Consider the following 20,173-nt stretch of genomic DNA (forward strand, 5'->3'; position numbering starts at 1 on the left):
ACACTTCCTCCTCCTCCCCCTCTGCCTCTCCCCCACCCTCCCCCCATCTCCCGCCTCCCTAAGACAATCTGAGTCTCTGTACTACTATTGTAAAGTGACTTCAATAGAAGCACTGGTACATTTGCCCAGATCGCAATAGTACTTATGTTTGTGACTGAATGACACTGCATTACATTGAGTGGCTCAGTGGTTGATTTACGTTGATGATCTGAAGACGGCAATTTAAACTGCCGATCTGGGTAAATAAAGCTTCTTCTGTAAGACAAATTTTCAAATTCAGAGATCGCTCTCCTGCTGTTATGCCAGGTAGCGACATTTCTAAGTATTTACAACTTTGTATTCTTTGCTTCACTCACAGAGGCTGTCGCTTGTTTCTTTACACTGTTTACACTTCTTTTCATGGTTTACTAGCACTAACCACACACATGGAGATTTTAGTTCATAATCGGTTTTTGTCCATCTGTTTCTAATTTGTGCCGATGGTACTGATATGAACATGTAGTGTAGTTTGTAGGATTGTAGGAATGCCACATGGGCAACTTTACTTCTGAGCTGATAGCAAGCCGGCCGGGGTGGCCGAGAGATTCTAGAAGCTACAGTCTGGAACCGCGCGACCGCTACGGTCGCAGGTTCGAATCCTGCTTCGGGCATGGATGTACGTGATGTCCTTAGGTTAGTTAGGTTTAAGTAGTTCTAAGTTCTAAGCGACTGATGACCTCAGAAGTTAAGTCGCATAGTGCTCAGAGCCATTTGAACCAACCAACGTCCACGATCGTAATTATTATATCTCCCTACTCGTCGTCAAATATGGGGTGTCTAGGAAACCTGCTTACTAGTATCGCTAGACAAAAGGAAAAGATGACCATACTTAACTTCGTCAATTACACTGATGTGTCACAAGCAAAGAGCGGCATACGAAGCAATCAAATTTCTTGAGTATAGACAATTCTGAGCCGCTGCTATACAAGTCACTAGTCTCGAAGCTACTCTTCAACTGTGCCGCAACCAGTCGGGCAAGGCGCTTATGTCCTCTTCACATAGGGTCTGCTGCTATCGCGTTGTCGTCCTGGAGATGGGTCGGTCAGCGTGCGTTTAGCTGACGTCTTCTCACAGCCATCTCCTCTCTCTCGTTCCCGACTGGCGTGCCAGCGCTTGATTTTACGCCGTAATAGTAACAAGAAAAATGATAATCACTGTGTTTGCCTCGGAGTAAAACCAAAGCAGTAGTACATTTTGGAAGTATTCCATCAAATCTGTGATTATCTCTTTAGTACATGTCATCGCAGATTTCTGGGAGCAGAACAGAATGAACTGACTCGACCTACGGGCCGTAAGTATGTTACCTGTTGAGCAGGATATATGGTGACACGGAATTTCGTAAACCCTGGGTCTCCTCAAGCCCAAATTATCTTTAACTGAGCCAAGAAGGGCTCTAGTCTTGGCCACCGGCGTAAAAACACTTTTAATATTATATTTTCTTAAAATTCTTGAAATTTTGGATGATGTACTTCCCGCAAAGGGTAAATAAGCAACAGCTTCGAAAGTATCCTCTACTGGCTCGCGTGACGGACCGAACTGAAGAGCACGGAATATTTGTTGTTCCGTATACCCATTCTGTTTAAAAACAATCTTCAAATGATCAAGTTGTTCTTTCAGATGTTCTTCGTCAGAAATGGCATGTAGTGTGGTGTCACCGCCAGACACCACACTTGCTAGGTGGTAGCCTTTAAATCGGCCGCGGTCCGTTAGTATACGTCAAACCCGCGTGTCGCCACTATCAGTGATTGCAAATGAGACCGTATGTAGACAGTGATCATCGCCAGCAAAGTCGGCTGTACAACTGGGACGAGTGCTAGGGAGTCTCTCTAGACTAGACCTGCCGTGTGGCGGCGCTCGGTCTGCAGAGACGACAGTTTAGCATAGCCTTCAGCTACGTCATTTGCTACGACCTAGCAAGGCGCCATATTCAGTTATTATAATTACTTCAAAAATGTATTCTGAACAGATAATATTGTGAATCATGTACCGTCAAGAGCGACGTTCATCATTAATGGATTAAAGTTAAGTATGAAACTAATTACATCCGCTTTCTGAATTCTCATTTCTTGTCATGTTCCAGACCTGACGTCAGTATGGTTCTTCCCTCTTCACGCCAGCCTGCGTGAGCTAAAACGCGTGCATTTCGGCCTCCACTCGTAACACGGTGTTGCCTCTTCTGCTAACACAAAATGTAGCACGTGAAGAAATTGTAGAATCAACAGTAAAATTTCTGAAGTCACAGGCATTGTTGCACTTTCAGTTGCAACATTTTTCAGCAGAACTGAACGAATAGAGATTTTATATACCACTGCAAAATACGATGCCTGGAACGATTTTTCATTTTAAAACTCGATATTGTTGAGTTTATGAAGGTAAAAGGAGTGCATGATCCAAAATTAGAACATCCAGAATGGATTGCAGATCTATAATTTTAAGTGGACTTTAATGCACACTGTTCACAGCAAGACATTGCAGGGGGAGAAACAACACACTGTTCACAGCAAGACATTGCAGGGGGAGAAACAACATCTTTCCCATTTTCTTTGTGATTTGGTGGCCATGCATTTAAAAACAAAACTTCATTATTGAAGGAACACATTCTAACAAACACAGTCCAATTCCCTAATCTCAATGCAGTTAAGAAAATGCAAGGTTTGAACAATTCATTGTGGTCTTGAAAGAATTACAAGGATGGCTTACTAAGCATTTTGAGGACACTGGAAGTCTTACGTCCGTTTACGAGACCGTTTGCCTTTCATTTGAAAGCGCCCCTGTGCATGTGCAGATGGAACTGATGGATCTGAAATATAATTTCCATTTAAGATACAATTTTTTTTATTTTAGTACTGTGTGGGATGTGTATGTTGCTTTCCTGAGGTAGACGTTTCAGCTCTGCAAAATGAGAATGCAAAGGTGCTACAATATTTCAATCGACATATTTGTGTGAAAGACCTTTATTCGACTATGAAAATAAGTCACGATTATCTGGGTGTGAAATCTGTGTAATAGACTCCGTCTGTCCATATCCCGAAAGTTTGTACCTGATAAAATCAAATTATGTGCCTAGTGCTGCAAAAATAATTAAATAATACTGAAAATTTTTGTTTGTGATCTGTGTTGTTGTGAAATGTGAAATATAAAACTAAGTAGAATGCAGTGCGTCTGCACAGCCAGTTAAATTGGCGCGTTCGCGGTTTTCCCCTGTTCCCCCTTTTCGAGCTTAGACAGTGTGCTATGGCGGTGGGGGAAGTGTGCAGTGACGCTGAGTGCTGTTCCACCAGTGCCAGGGCGCGGCTCGTAAGCCAAATTTTTGGGAACCACTGCTGTACTGTCATAGATTCTTGAGGTGTAAACGCCGCTGTTATAAAAGAGGGTAATGCGTCACAGTCATTGTAGTCGCTTTTCATGCAGAAACTTGGCGTTTTTGCTAATGTCCAGTGGACTCAGTTTATCTGCCGGCGGGTGTAATACACTAGTCCTGAGTTACTTAATGCACTTTTGAGCCTCAACTGTTTTATTAGGCGAGGTAAAATAAAATGAAGTCGTTTTGACAGTTAATGCAAAAGCCTCATGGACGCAGGTCAGATCAGGGTCAGCCGGTTGAAGTTACATAAGAACCGACCTGCTGACACAATTATTATGACCACAGTGTCGACTGGGCCTGCCCAGCATTGTGACCGGAGTCGTAATATTGTTAATGCAGTGAAAAGACAGAGCAACTGTGATGTCAGTTACGGAACTGTTGTTCTGCTCTGGCTCAGATGCTGGGAGTCGATGCTTTGGCTAAAGAGGGATGGGTGAAGCCCAATAAATAGGCCTCATTTCTAAGGAGATGTATGCAACCTTGTCGTGTCCTGACAGGTGCGAGAGGGAGAAAAGGGGTTGCACCTCAGGGGATGTCGCAAACGTTTTCGTTAGTTGTACAATAAAGTAAATGTTTCACAGTGCTATTCTAATGGCAGTAAATTAATCACCAACCAGACATACACCTGCTGTTCCACTGCTACTGGCTTCCTGTCCACTGACAAAGAAGTTTCACTGCCCACCACAGAGATTATACACTCCAGATCTCTAAATTTGGTCTCAGAAGAGTCTGTCACCTCTAAATTTGAGTGACAGAAGAACATCATCCCTGGAGGAAATGGCTCAACTACTACAATGTTGTAGTTTTGTCTACATTCAGAATGATGAGTGCGTGTTTTTTGTTATATGCAACTATCATGTCTAAGCATTGCGTCTTCTGACATGTTCTTAATTCTGTTTTCACATATCAAGTGTGGTGAGTTTTCTGAGGTTGTATAAATACGAATGTTAGTTTTGCCTGGTTATTATGGGCAATGTGTCTGCTCATGAGCAAGGAGTGTGGCTCATTGTCTGGAAGTTTATAACGTGTTAACCATGTGTAGCTGTTCATCATGAGGCTCAGAGTTTTGTCAAGAAGTGTTATGACACTTAAACATAATAAAGTGTCATCGTCATTTGTTTTTCATTCTCTTGTCGTCTGTTTTTTTTCTGTAATCACTCATATCGCTTTTCAATAACATAGGGGGCTACCCTGGAGGAAACGTTGCGAATTTCAGCAGCTGAATTACGTGAGCTGTGGGCAGGCAATGGAAATATGTCTAATAAAGCGCCAAAATTAGAAGCGGACCAAGCAAATCTACCTAAGTCAACAATAGTCGAAGGAAAGAAAACAGCTTTGCACAGTAGAGTTACTCCAGGGTGGGCTAGTAACGAGGGCCAGAATGTTTCGCCAGAGATAAGGAATATGAGGGTTTTTCAGAAATTAAAAAAAAAAGAGTGCTGATTTGGAAGCAGAACGTAAAGAGGAAGAAGTTGAAGGTGTAAGTGTAATAGATGTTCAAACTACTAACGTTGTGGAAGTTGAGGAGAATTATGTAGAATTATCACCTTCAATATTTATGATGTATCAGATTGTCAATCATCAGTAGTGGTAAACAAAATAAACGTGGGCTGTGGTGAAGTCAATGTGTGTATGAGTAGCAACATGGGTGATGTTCGTTTAGGTGCAGTAGTGTCTACCCCATTGGTGATAATGGGTGTTTTGTGAAGGACGCAGTGCTTGGACCGGATCTGCAGGGAAGTGGCATTGATTTTTGCGTCATGTAGAAAGGAACAGCAGACTCTGATTTTGTTGTACATACTGCGAGGGATGTACAGAAAGCTATTGAGAACGGTGATTATATTGCAAATTTTGTGTGTAATGAGGAGGCATAGGTGCATTTAATTCCAAAAGACGCAGCTACGTCGCTACCTCCTCAAGGGTCAGGCGCTAAGAGGAGGATGAGGCAAAGTGCTTGTAAGGGTACCGTTAGAGCCTAAGAGGCAGAATACTTTCAGGAATGTGTGCCTGATATTCGGGAGGTCGTCGAAGGTAGTGTCTGCTGGACGTAAGAGCAAACATCACGAACAAATTATTCTTCAGCAATACAGTGGAACTGGGAGGAACATTGTCCCATTTGATGGGAAACTCGGCAGTGACATTCTGACGGAAGGTTCTTCTGTCATGAACGAAAAACCTATTAAGCTTCGTGGAAATCGCTAAGACTTAGTTCACGTTATGCAATACTGCAAGCTACAATGAAATAAAGCATTTCAGGAAGAAGTCAATCTGTGATTGGTATTAAAGTGAGGGAAAGTGAGGGAAAGTATTAAAGTGGAAGAACCTGTTGACGTACTGTGTGTGATAGTACCGTGTATGGGTTCAGGGTGAGCATAGTTCTAAGGATGTATTTCCAGGGCAAACGTAAGGGAAGCTATTGTCCCAAAGTCAGAGTTCAGGATAATGCGCCAAACTAATGAATAAAGAGACCACTGGATAAACGAAAAGAAATGATGAGCATAAGAGATTAGTGGAATAGGACCATTTGCGGTTGAAGATAATTTGTCAAGCGAGATGGGTTTTACGGTGTTAACCTTAATTTGTCCTGTATTTTCTTGCATAGCGGTTCAGTGGAGTATTGTTTATTGGTGAGAAACGAGGGCGAGTTAGGGAAAATTATAGCACTGTAAAAGGGGTCGCATTTCTTTGGCGCAGATGCTCCAGCACTTGCAGAAGTACCGCGATAACTGGTGTCATGCAGACGTAACAGTGTGCGTCACAATATCCGGCACTTTAGTGGCTCTGATTCCGCTTTGTGCGACCTGCCATCCTCTTAGGCAGATGGACGACCACTCCTACAAACTCAGCTATCGGTGGACTGCGTTAACTATGGCAAACAATGGTAGATAAAGTTCAGTTAAGGTGCCACCGAGAATGAGGACTTAATGAAGTGTAAAGAAGAAGAAAGAACGCGATAACGCTACTTCACTAATGTCAAGGGATGAGTCGGTGGAGTCATGTGTGAAAACAGGAGATCAGTGGGATAATAACAGAAAATACACTCCTGGAAATTGAAATAAGAACACCGTGAATTGCCGGCCGAAGTGGCCGTGCGGTTAAAGGCGCTGCAGTCTGGAACCGCAAGACCGCTACGGTCGCAGGTTCGAATCCTGCCTCGGGCATGGATGTTTGTGATGTCCTTAGAACTAGTTAAACCTAACTAACCTAAGTTCTAGGGGACTAATGACCTCAGCAGTTGAGTGCCATAGTGCTCAGAGCCATTTGAACCATTTGAACACCGTGAATTCATTGTCCCAGGAAGGGGAAACTTTATTGACACATTCCTGGGGTCAGATACATCACATGATCACACTGACAGAACCACAGGCACATAGACACAGGCAACAGAGCATGCACAATGTCGGCACTAGTACAGTGTATATCCACCTTTCGCAGCAATGCAGGCTGCTATTCTCCCATGGAGACGATCGTAGAGATGCTGGATGTAGTCCTGTGGAACGGCTTGCCATGCCATTTCCACCTGGCGCCTCAGTTGGACCAGCGTTCGTGCTGGACGTGCAGACCGCGTGAGACGACGCTTCATCCAGTCCCAAACATGCTCAATAGGGGACAGATCCGGAGATCTTGCTGGCCAGGGTAGTTGACTTACACCTTCTAGAGCACGTTGGGTGGCACGGCATACATGCGGACGTGCATTGTCCTGTTGGAACAGCAGGTTCCCTTGCCGGTCTAGGAATGGTAGAACGATGGGTTCGATGACGGTTTGGATGTACCGTGCACTATTCAGTGTCCCCTCGACGATCACCAGTGGTGTACGGCCAATGTAGGAGATCGCTCCCCACACCATGATGCCGGGTGTTGGCCCTGTGTGCCTCGGTCATATGCAGTCCTGATTGTGGCGCTCACCTGCACGGCGCCAAACACGCATACGACCATCATTGGCACCAAGGCAGAAGCGACTCTCATCGCTGAAGACGACACGTCTCCATTCGTCCCTCCATTCACGCCTGTCGCGACACCACTGGAGGCGGGCTGCACGATGTTGGGGCGTGAGCGGAAGACGGCCTAACGGTGTGCGGGACCGTAGCCCAGCTTCATGGAGACGGTTGCGAATGGTCCTCGCCGATACCCCAGGAGCAACAGTGTCCCTAATTTGCTGGGAAGTGGCGGTGCGGTCCCCTACGGCACTGCGTAGGATCCTACGGTCTTGGCGTGCATCCGTGCGTCGCTGCGGTCCGGTCCCAGGTCGACGGGCACGTGCACCTTCCGCCGACCACTGGCGACAACATCGATGTACTGTGGAGACCTCACGCCCCACGTGTTGAGCAATTCGGCGGTACGTCCACCCGGCCTCCCGCATGCCCACTATACGCCCTCGCTCAAAGTCCACGCTGTCGCGGCATGCTACCAGAGTTAAAGACTGCGATGGAGCTCCGTATGCCACGGCAAACTGGCTGACACTGACGGCGGCGGTGCACAAATGCTGCGCAGCTAGCGCCATTCGACGGCCAACACCGCGGTTCCTGGTGTGTCCGCTGTGCCGTGCGTGTGATCATTGCCTGTACAGCCCTCTCGCAGTGTCCGGAGCAAGTATGGTGGGTCTGACACACCGGTGTCAATGTGTTCTTTTTTCCATTTCCAGGAGTGTATATTAGTTATATGAAGAGTTAACTCAATGAACCTTGTACTTTAAGTTGAGCTAATGTAAGGAAAAAGTTGATTCTATTGTACACAATTGTTAATTTGTAAGTTGTGTGCCGAATCTTTTGCAGAATTGTCATGACCTGTGATCAGGTGGACCGGATCTTCTGAGCAGAGAAGCCATGTTTTGCCACGTTTCTTTTATTTGGGATGGTTGAATAAAATAAAGACCTTCACTTAAAACTTCCAGGCTGATAGGCCGTGGTCGACGCATAAAACACTCCCCTGACGTTTCGTCTCCGGCTGCGGTAGACATCCTCCGAGGTAAAGCGGCGACCTGCAAACAGAACTCGAGGAAGCGCTGAATATAAAGGCAGTACAGAGGGCGCCAATGTCCATCACGTGGGTTCGGCTATGAGACTGTCTCTGGTAATGCCAACATTCTCGATTGAAAGGAATCGATCGTCGCGCTTCCGGTGCAACGTTGACATCCAAATTTTGTCCAGTTTAACACCTCCCACTTTCCTGTTAAAATTATTACGGTGTTTATCAATCTCGATTGTGTCTCTAAACATGCGCGCATAATAATGCGAGTTTGTAGGTATGACGCTCGCTGAATTTTATTACATGATTACCTTCCACGTAAACATGTTCTGCTACTGCCGATTTATTTGTGTGACCCAGGCTGTATTCCTGTTATGGTCAATAAGACCGTCGTGGTACCGATATAAACCTGTCCACAACTGCGAGGAATTTTATATACTCCCGATGCAGCCAAAGTATGTTGTGCATCGTTTGTCGATCTTAAATATTTCCCTGGAGTGTCTAAACTAGTTTCCACTACATACTTGCTTAACACTTTCCCAATGCGGCCTGTGACCTTACTAATGAACAGAAGAAAAACCTTGCCCTTGGGCGGCTGTTATTTGTCGTTGCTCCTGATTCTCTACCTAACCCGAGCACTTCGCTCTATCTGCTTGCTAGAACAACCATTCTTCACGGAAGTCGGCCGTAGATGTTCAGTCTCATCTTTTAAATAAACAGATTCACAAATTTTGTACGCCCCGTCTATCAAGGTTTTTATTACACATCGTTTTTGTCTAGGGTGCTGGTTTGAATCTTTATGCAGATAACGATCGGTATGTGTGGCCAATCTATACACCTTGTGGGCCAACGTTCCTTCCCGTCGTTTAATCACTGACACAGCCAGAAAATTCAGTTGTCCATTACTTTCCGTCTCTATAGTAAATTGGATTTTCGGATTAATGCTGTTTTGATGTGTCAGGAAGGCATCCAACGCCTCTGTCCCGTGTGTCCATATTACAAAAGTGTCATCGACATAGCGATACCATCAGGCTGGTCTCTTACTGGCAGTCTGTAACGTCCGTTGTTCAGAAGTCTCCATAAACAAGTTATCCACCGCAGGACTAAGAGAGCTGCCCATAGTCACTTCGTGCATCTGTTCATAAAAGTGACTATTGTATTGAATGTAGGCTGGTGAGGCAGTGTCGGAATGATGCCAAAATATCGGTACTGCCTATATAATCAGCGCTTCGTCGAGTCCTCTTTGGAGTTCGCCGCTTTACCCCGGAGAATGTCTCCCGCATTCGGAGGCGAAACGTCAGGTGAGAGTTTTATACACCGATCACGGCCTATCAGCCAGGAAGTTTTAAGTGAAGACAACACCGACCATGAAAGCCTACACTGTATGATCAAAATAAAGAATCTGGCATGGTTAATACAAGAGCCTCATGGAAGCGAGTCAGACTGGGGCTGGCCAGGCAAAGGTACGTCAGTAGCGACCTGCTGATGCAGCAGAAACTGTCACCAAGGCACTGGGCAGTTACCATACAGCCCGGTCAAGCAGGGAGACGGGAAAAGTAATGTCGTTGATGCAGTAGAAAGACAGAGCCACGGTGACGTCTTGGTTTCATGACTGAGCCATGGCTCTTACGTAATGTCTTGGCAAAACAAGGATGAGTCAACTCCGTGGAAACAGTTCCCATTCCTAGGCAGGTATAAAAGCAGTGTAGTCCTCTCTGCCTTGCAATTTCAACAAATTTTGGAATAAACTTTCTACAGGAATCAGCTAATCCTAGATATGACTATAATTCCTGTTCTGCAGTGGGTGTTGTGAAGTTTCTCCCGGCAACAACGACTTGTGATAATGTGGCCCAAGAACCATACTTCCTGTAGAAAGAAATGTCGCTTTTGCAGGCTGAGTGTCAATCACACTCCACGTAAATGATCAAAGACTTCGTATAAAAGCACTATACACTCCTGGATATCTTTGGACAATATTGGACCATGCATTTATTTGGTTTAATACCCTGTCTGTGAGACTTTGGAGAGTTTATTGCCCATTTTTCAGTCTAAATGGAGTACATCAATACTGTCGATGACCAGACGGCACTGCGAAAGTGTTTTTGGACAATCTTACAATGCTACTCCAACTTGTTGATATCTGCTTCATAGGTCGATAGTTGTAAATTGACAACGTTAGCTTAGTTTGTCTAAGGTCTCTGTTATATTAGGTATAGGGTAGTCACTGGTACAATGTCCATCAGTGTGGCCCAAGGGCTAACTCTTCTGTGATTCCATCACAAAGTTGTTGAACCATTAACTCTTGCTTTACTGGTTGTAAATGCTGCTGAACACTGTCTGGTTTCTTAGGAACAGATGGTTCATTCGCAGTGGGAATATGATGTTGAGGTAGTGGTGTGGCAGACGATGGTCTGGGAGGATCAAATAACTGATTATGATCTTCCAAGAACCTCTCCATGTCCAACGCAATCCTGTCCCTAATATGATGCTGAGCTAGTGGTGTGGCAGGCAATGGTCTGGGAGGATCAAATAACTGATTATGATGTTCCAAGAGCCTGTCCATGTCCAATTCATCCTGTCTCTGTTGGCGTACAGTGCTGAGCTGCCCAAGTGCCCATTTTCTCAGAGGTTTGACGCCCGTTATCGGTGGAGATGGCAGCATCATTATTACAACACTGGTCGGCATAGGCAGTATGTGATCATTGTGCACAACCATTTGATAATGATGGGCCGGACATAGGGGTTTAAATGCAGGTGTGTATACATCACTCAGAAGCATCTCGAATAGGGTCAGTGACCTTTTCTTGGCTGTTGGTACAACTTGTTGAGTGGAACTGTGGAAGTGCCTTGCTCCTGCTGGTTGTGGCATTAGCGCTTTCTCTCTTACAGTATTTATTAGCTGCCTCACAAAAAAGTGAAGCATCGTGACGATATGTTCAGATGTTAATGCAGCTTTGTATACGTACTGCCTGTTGTATTGTGTGTAAATGATTAGAGCTCCAAAACCCTGTGACAGGTGGAATGGCTGACAGAGTGCATTAGCGGTGTTTGTGTTCAGTGTTGTTACCAGACGTCGTGGAATATATCAGTGGTGTGAACGGCATTAGATGTTGAGCGATCACTGTGAAGGACAAGCAGACGCCGTATAATCGTGTGAGACGGTCATATCAGCACCTGAGAGAGTTTGAAAGAGACGGCATTGTGAGTCTCCCTTTGGTCAGCTGGGCGAATCACACAGTATTCAGATATGTTGGGCATTCGGAGGTGACCTGTTGTTAGACTGTACGGGAACATGAAAGTAGTCTTACTTTTCATCAAGTTCCTGGTCTCCCACGTCTAACCACCACAAGATAGGAGCACTGTATTAAGTACGAAGGACAATGTAGCCGCTTCACATCAGCGACTACCGTTTAAGAACAAGTAATTGACTCCTTGCGACATTCTTTGTCACTGTACAGTACTGGTGGGAGACTGGCGGTAGCTGGTCTGGAGTGTTATTGCCGCACACATACGCTGCCACTAAATCCGAACAGAAACCATTGGATTTGAAGTGATTCCTTGCCTGGGAATAATGGACTGCAGATAAATGGTGCCGCATCATGTTCGGTGGTTATTCACATTACTGGACTATCTTGGATGATTATCGTTGGCGAGAATGGCGGCGATTTGTGGAGGTGCCCCGTTCTGACAACGTAACAGTTGTGTTACTCCTTGGATACACGGTGTGGGATGGACTCTCTATGACGTCATGTGACTGCTAGTGGCGATTGTTGAAACTGTGACGGCACAAGAGTACGTCACGGACAACCTGCGCCCTCAAGATACCGTTTTCCAAATGTACAACGATCGTCTCCACAAGGCACAGGTCTCTGTGAACTGTCTGCCTGATGTTGAGGCAGATCTGTCACCAGCAAATCGCCCTGATCTGCCCCCGACAGAACGTGTGTCAGACCACCTCGGATATAAACCCTGTCGCAGTGCCAGTATCCTAAATATCAAGGGCTAGAAAAAACAGTTGTGGGCCAGTTTGCCACACGAGAAAATACAACGGACTTACGACACCGTGTCCACCTAAATCAGTGCAAATATCCAGCCCATGCTGATAAGTGGACTGTAAGCACCAAGTTTCTTGTAAATTTGGCTCGATTTTGTAATTGCTGAAATACGATACCGTTTGAGCCCGTGAAGCGTGTCGTTTTTCTCATTATTTTCCTATTTCTTTCAATAACAGGCGTATGTTGTATAGGCTTTCAGAGGGTGATTTTAAAATCATAGGACAGGAAAGGTGGAAAATGGAGTATTTTTTTAACTTACATCTGGAGATAATTCATAATTTCTTGGATGATATCAGTTCGCCGCACTCGCTAACATTGTTAGGGTAAAACCCTGGATATGCTCATCCGACCGGAGTGGCCGTGCGGCTCTAGGCGCTACAGTCTGGAACCGAGCGACCTCTACGGTCGCAGGTTCGAAACCTGCCTCGGGCATGGATGTGTGTGATGTCCTTAGGTTAGTTAGGTTTAATTAGTTCTAAGTTCTAGGCGACTGATGACCTCAGAAGTTAAGTCGCATAGTGCTCAGAGCCATTTTTAGCCTGGATATGCTCAGGTTTTTCTTTGACACATCTGACATGTGATGTCGCTGTCATAGCTCTGTACCCCCTTCCTCGTGTGACAATGCTGTACAGGAGGACAAGGTATCGTGGGCAGGATGGGAGACCAGTACTCGTCAAAGGTGACTAAAAGTCATAAATACCCAGAAAGTAATGTCTGTATTTATTGCCGATTCGAGCTATAATGTGACTCTCCAAGAAGTAGTTTTACCTTACCTTTATCACGGGCGATAGAGCTGTGTGTACAGAAGTTAAAAGATGTTAATAAGAAACAGTAACATTTCAGAGGTGAAATCTGAGTAAAAGAGAAAGGAGCAGACGGAAGTTACAAGGGGGGCGCAGTCAGACGGCCTATAGACGCAAGAGGGCAGCAGCAGATACTACAAGCCATCTGCCCCAGAAGAGCTGCCAAACACAAGTGCCACTGTCGCAGGCCGGAAAAAGACATCTGCCCTGAATGAAACAACAAATACAAGTCAGCGTAATTCAGAACTGTTTCTCTGCAGGCAACCACAGAATGTGTCTTGGACTTATCCCACGCCTCCTGATTGAGTGTTCAAAGAATTCCAGACTGTGCTGCGGCTTAACCTCTGTACTGCCTTAGGTCTTTGGTCCCATTCAGCATCCATGTAGCGTATGTGTAACTGTCTACAACGACAAGATATTCGTATGAAATGTATTCGCAGTTGCGAATATAAACTACCATTGTGAGGGGCCCATTTGTACGTGGGGCACGATTTTGTTACTTAACCCTTGAAAAATGAGCTGAAACGGTTGTCATATGTATCTTTGACACCACTGAACCAAAGATGTTACCCGAGTGGCAGAATCGATTGTAAGCAGGAGCGCGCGGAGTGCAGTGCCGGTGCACTCTGTTATAGGTAGGATGTAAGACTTAAAGCTAGTGGCTAGCACTGGGAATTTAGTTATTGGTTTATGGACCCAGCACAATACTGTTTTTATAAAATGTAGTGATGAATGATATTGTTTGTGCTCACACAGAGCTAGTAAATATTAGGTCGTAGTTATTTCTATCAAAGCGTAAAGTGTGTATTATTAATTTGTAAGGCTATAACATTATCAAGAATTGTAGTGATACTGATCGTTAACAAATGTTGACCGTTGTCCATGGCAAGTGGAGAAGAGTAATGAATTGATACTGTAACTCAAAGGGAAAGCAACGGGAACAAATTTGTAAGGTAATTAAATTTTGTATATTTAGTTTTAAGTATGCACCAACGCAATACGTGGATTTCGCTCAGTTTTACGGTACTGACCCTTGAATGTTGGAACCAGTTACTTTCCATTAGATTTAATGTATAGGTTGATTAGGTGTACGCGATTTGTAATATTTTGTGCGTTTTGTAATTCTGATACAGGGAAGTTAAATTTTGGAATCTATTTTGTCAAACGATCTACATCTACATGGATACTCTGCAAATCACATTTAAGTGCCTGGCAGAAGGGTTCATTATAGCGCGCGGAAAGAATGAACACCTATATCTTTCCGTACGAGCTCTGATTTATCTTATTTCATCTTGGTGATCGTTCCTCCCTATGCATGTCGGTGTCAACAAAATATTTTCGCATTCAGAGGAGAAAGTTGGTGATAGGAATTTCGTGAGAAGATCGCGTCGCAATCAAAAAAGCCTTTCTTTTAATGATGTCCAGCTCAAATCCTGTAACATTTCTGAGACACTATCTCCAATATTTCGCAATAATACAAAACGTGCTGCCTTTCTTTGAACTTCTTCGATGTATTCCGTCAGTCCTATCTGGTAAGGATCCCACACCGCGCAGCAGTATTCTAAAAGAGGACGGCCAAGCGTAGTGTAGGCAGTCTCCTTAGTAGATCTGTTATTTTAAATGTCCTGCCAATAAAACACACTGTCCTGCCAATAAAACGCAGTCTTTGTTTAGCCTTCCCTACAACATTTTGTACGTGTTCTTTCCAATTTAATTTCTTCGTAATTGTAAACCCTAGGTATTTAGCTGAGTTTACGGCCTTTAAATTTGACTGATTTATCGTGTAACCGAAGTTTAAAGTATTCCTTTTAGCACTATGTGTATGACCTCACACCTTTCGTTATTTAGGGTCAATTACCAAGTTTGACACCATACAGATATCTTTTCTAAATCTTTTTGCAATTTGTTTTGATCTTCTGATGACATTGCTAGTCGATAAACGACAGTGTCCTCTACAAACAGCCTATGACGGTTGCTCAGATTGTCTCACAAATCGTTACTATAGATAAGGAACAGAAAAGGGCCTATAACACTACCTTGGGGAATGCCAGAAATCACTTCTGTGTAACTCGATGACTTTCCGTCAATTACTACGAACTGTGACCTCTCTGACAGGAAATGTAATATCGTCTCAGTTATGTGAGTGGATTTGCGATAAGCACGCATTTTCACTACGAGCTTCTTGTGTGGTACAGTGTCAAAAGGCTTCCGGAGATCCAGAAATAAGGGAATCGATCTGAAATCCCTTGTCAATAGCACTCAACACTTCATGTGAATAAAGAGCTAGTTGTGTTTCACAGGAACGATGCTCTAAACCCATGTTGACTGTGTGTCAATAGACCGTTTCCTTCTTCGAGGTAATTGATAATGTTTGAACACAATATATGTTCCAAAATCCTGCTGCATATCGACGTTGACGATAGGGGCCTGTAATTTAGTGGATTACTCCTGCTAGCTTTCTTGAATATTGGTGTGACCTGTGCAACTTTCCAGTCTTTGGGTACGGATCTTTCTTCGAGCGAACGGTTGTATACGATTGTTAAGTATGGAGCTAATGCATCAGCATACTCCGAAAGGAACCTAATTGGTATACAGTCCGGGACAGAAAACTTGCTTTTATTAAGTGATTTAAGTTGATGTCAGACTTTTCCTCATGTAAAAATCGATGGCGTTTTTCAAATGTTTCAAATCGCTCTGAGCACTATGGGACGTAGCATCTGAGGTCATCAGTCCCCTAGAACTTAGAACTACTTGAACCTAACTAACCTAAGGACATCACACACATCCATGCCTGAGGCAGAATTGGAACGTGCGACCGGAACGGTCGTACGGTTCCAGCCTGAAGCGCCTAGAACAGCTCGGCCACTGCGGCCAGCCAAGGGGTGTTTAATTACGACAGTAAGTTGATAAGTTCACTGATTTTGAAGCTAATGTAAAGTGTTTCATATCAGATTTTGTGAAGGAGAAACTTTATTTTGAATACATTTTTCAAACTGAAGCATTCGGTCGGAGCGTATCCCCTTATCAGTAACTCACCTTCTTCCACGTCGTATTTATTTAAATCCAATGAATATTTTTCTCAAAGAACTCGTTTTTTAATCTCAATCAGGAAAAAATTAGTGTGCCACAATCAGAAAAGTATTAATGTTTGTAAAAGTTTCAATGCGGGCAGCCCTGAACAGCGCTGAGCCAATATCCAGCATTTTCAATGAACATTCGCAACATTTTTACTGATATTGTTTGTATGAAGGTATTTTACAGCCGGCATTGCACTTCGCTGTGCCAGTACTGAATATTTTGTATGCCTACTGTGGAGATAACAGAATACCAAGATTACATCCGTTGCGATTCTAGAGCTAAGGAGAATTTATTTCATTGTTCATTTGCACAGGGAATTTTGTCAGTTTTTGGTACAGGACCATAGAACTCGGTGCTCACGAGGCTGGGTAAATTTCAGAGGGATTGATTTCATTATGGGTATTACGTAATGGTTTTCCAGATTGAGTTGTTGAATTTTTTTGGGGGGATAACAGTAATGCTGATGAAGCACACTGTTTGCTCAACAACACATCAGACACTAATTTGCATGACCGAGACATTACGCCTTTCATATTCATTTGCAAACGAAAACACATTAAAAAAAATAACTTTACGGGTTTCAGCCTTTACGTGAGCGGTCGCGTGCGCCTTAACCGATTTGGCTATCCGTGCACGAGACACGGCCAGACCCGAAGTTCCATGTGCCGTCTTTCATGCGTCACAACCTGTACTTGTACACAAATTATGTAATTCCCGTGCAGTGTAAAATATTTTAATTTACAGTCGCTGCCTGGTATCGGCGGACAAATACGATATTGCAGTGGCTGTGTTGTTAAGATGATCGATGCAATATTCCTTCAGACGTGTATGCACGTGGGAAGGAACACTGTATCGCTCTTCTTAACAACACAGCCACTGCAATATCATACTGGACAAGGTACTGAATGTAACGACTTAAGGACGTAGAGAGACAATTAATTGGTGAGAGCGAGAACTGGCGCTGTACAATGCTGTGCTTTTATTGCTTTTGCAACCCTTAGTTCAGCCGTGGTAAAAATTGCTATTTTGAACAGCGCGCCGCAGCGCTTAGTGTGAAGCAGTCGCCCTCCGTTTCTGGCGATGGCGCCACTGTGGCAATCGCAGCTTTGGTGTCTCCCTCTGGTGGGAAAGGTTGGCTGTTCACGTGCATTTAAGGGCGCTATGAGCTCGCCAGTCGGTCAGTCGGAGTGAGACTGGGGTCAGTCTGGGTCAGTCTCTCGTCCCCAGCTTGCTACTTTGTCTCTTGTACGAATCTGTGAGGCAGTTAGTGTCTGTCTATCGTCCGGAGTGCTAGTATGTCTTTCGTTCGGATCAATCTTTAAAGTCGGATAAATGAGAGTCTTTCCACTCCGCCAGTAAGAGAAATCAGCGAGTGGTCGCCCGGTCGGGGCTGAGTTCCTGCATCTGAGTCTGCGCGTTAGGCCGCCAGTCTGCTCGAGTTGCTCAGGCAATGGTCATTGGCGGTTGGATCGATCGGTTTGTCGGTCGCGCACTGAGATACAGGAGATGCCTGGTCCGCCTTGAGCGTCGGCGCATGTGAGGTCGCCACGTGAGTCCAGTGGGACGCAGCGTATAGCGAGGGGTCGACACGATTGCAACAGGAGTCAACCCACGACATCAGTCTGGTCGGTGCGAGCTGCGACGCCGTGGTGTAACTGGTTCTCCTAGCGCTTCTGGGCCCCTTCAGTTACCATCTTGTGGAGCTTGGCTCGGTCCTTCCCTGGTGCAGGGATGTCGTTTTGCCAGTGGGCGCGTTTCCTCTGCATGGTTAGGTCCGAGCCAGTATTTCCGCCGTCGTGTGTGTCTGGAAGTGAGTGGGAGACGCACCAGTAGTGCAGTCGCGACGGAGCAGCAGTCGCGGAAGGAGCAGCCTGCAGTCGGTCGGTTGGTGCGGACCAGGAAAGGCGGGAGGTCGGCGCGCCTTCCTGCCTCCGTTGAAGCGGCTGGCAGCGGACGGTTCGGGAGAGCGATTTGGGGGTGCTGCGCCAGGTCTTCTCGAGAAATCGCAGTTTATTAGAAGTTAAGTGATTCGTGATATGTTGTGTGATTTACTCTTGTTAAATTTTACTTGTTTTCTTGGTCAGTCTCTCGTCCCCAGCTTGCTCGTCTGTCTCTCGTTCGCATTTGTTAGGTAGTTAGTGTCTGTCCGTCGTCTGGAGCTGCCTCTGTCATGTTTGTCGGTTATTGTGTGTTAACGAATTTATTGGATGGAGTGTAACGGCCTAATACCTGAAATATGTTTCGATCTTGCCTATCATCCGGAGAGGCGGTATCTGTGTACTGTAGAGCATCTTAACTTATTTGACCAACCCTGTAGAATTTTGTATAAGATTGCATGTCACGGACTTTTATTTACATGATCATTTTAGTATATAAAGTTGCCAACCTTTCACCGTAAAACTTTCTTAGAAGTTAAAATCAAGTTGAATCTTCGCTGGCAAAAAAAAAAAAAAAAAAAAAAAAAATGGCTCTGAGCACTATGGGACTCAACTGCTGAGGTCATTAGTCCCCTAGAACTTAGAACTGGTTAAACCTAACTAACCTAAGGACATCACAAACATCCATGTCCGAGGCAGGATTCGAACCTGCGACCGTAGCGGTCTTGCGGTTCCAGACTGCAGCGCCTTTAACCGCACGGCCTTCGGTGGCAAAGTTAATACTTTAATTTTAGTGTTTTGTACCATTTCGATCTCTCCTATGAGGGTGCATAGTTTGTGTGCTTGTGTAAATTGTAAAAACTTTTAGTTTAAAGTAATCTGGTGTGTTGCAGTTTTGCACCAGTGTAGTCTTTCAGAGGCTGTTGTGAGTGGTCTTAACTACGGCAATGTCAAAAGGCAGAGGCAAGGTTCTCTGCCCAAAAGCTCATACAGTCAAAACTTGTTTCTCTGTGTCTCTGAATAAATTGTAACTTGATATTTAAAGGGTGCTTTCCGATTATAATTTTAATTCTGTTTCTTAAAAAAAAATGCTTTATGGACCATAAAGTGAATAACCCCCCTGCGGGTCCGGGGATTAGAATAGGCCCGCGGCATTCCTGCCTGTCGTAAGAGGCGACTAAAAGGAGTCCATCCCCCTCACGGGGGTAGTTCGCGCCTGCGTCCGGAGACGGACGGTTCCACGACCTATCATCGTGGTCCTTTTGGTTTTTTCACTTCTCGTTTCTTCCTTCCTTTTGTTGGTTCCTTTCTTTGCTCTTCTCCACCTCACTGTCTTCCTTACTCTTTCCCTTGCCTTCTCCTTGCCTTCTCATTGCCTTTTTCTCCTTGCCTTCTCATTGCCTTTTTCTCCTTGCCTTCTCATTGCCTTCTTCTCCTTGCCTTCTTATTGCCTTCTTATTGCCTTCTTCTCCTTGCCTTCTTATTGCCTTCTTCCCCTTGCTTTCTCATTGCCTTCTTCTCCTTGCCTTCTCTGGTCTCCGCCTCGGCGTTTGAGACAGTCTGTCCTCTTTCTCCCTCTCTCTCTTCTTTTTCCTCTTCTTCCTTCCTCCCTGTGCGTGCCTGAAGGCCGACCCACGCGTTCGCACGCGTAGCCGGTGACGGGGTAACGCGTAAGTCCCCGCCCTGGGTAGACATGTAAGGCACGCGCGTACCCCCTGGTAAAGGCCAGGCCCGGGGAGGGGTGATTGCCTGAGCTGATACCTTCTGACCATGCCGATTGGTCCCTCCGTCTGTTTCTCGGGAGGTGTGACCTGAGGTGTAAACATTCACCTAAGGCGGGAGTGCCCTCTGAGAGGGTCCCCACAAGGAAGGAGCGCGCCATCGGAGACGCTGGCAATCATGGGGGATTCCTCCGCAATGGATTCTACTCCATCTCTTTCGACTTCGACCCAAAAACGGAAACGTGACCAGCCAACAGTGACAAAAGTACTA

The sequence above is a fragment of the Schistocerca americana genome, chromosome 4 (genome assembly GCF_021461395.2).
Source record: "Schistocerca americana isolate TAMUIC-IGC-003095 chromosome 4, iqSchAmer2.1, whole genome shotgun sequence".
Taxonomy (NCBI): Eukaryota; Metazoa; Arthropoda; class Insecta; order Orthoptera; family Acrididae; genus Schistocerca; species Schistocerca americana.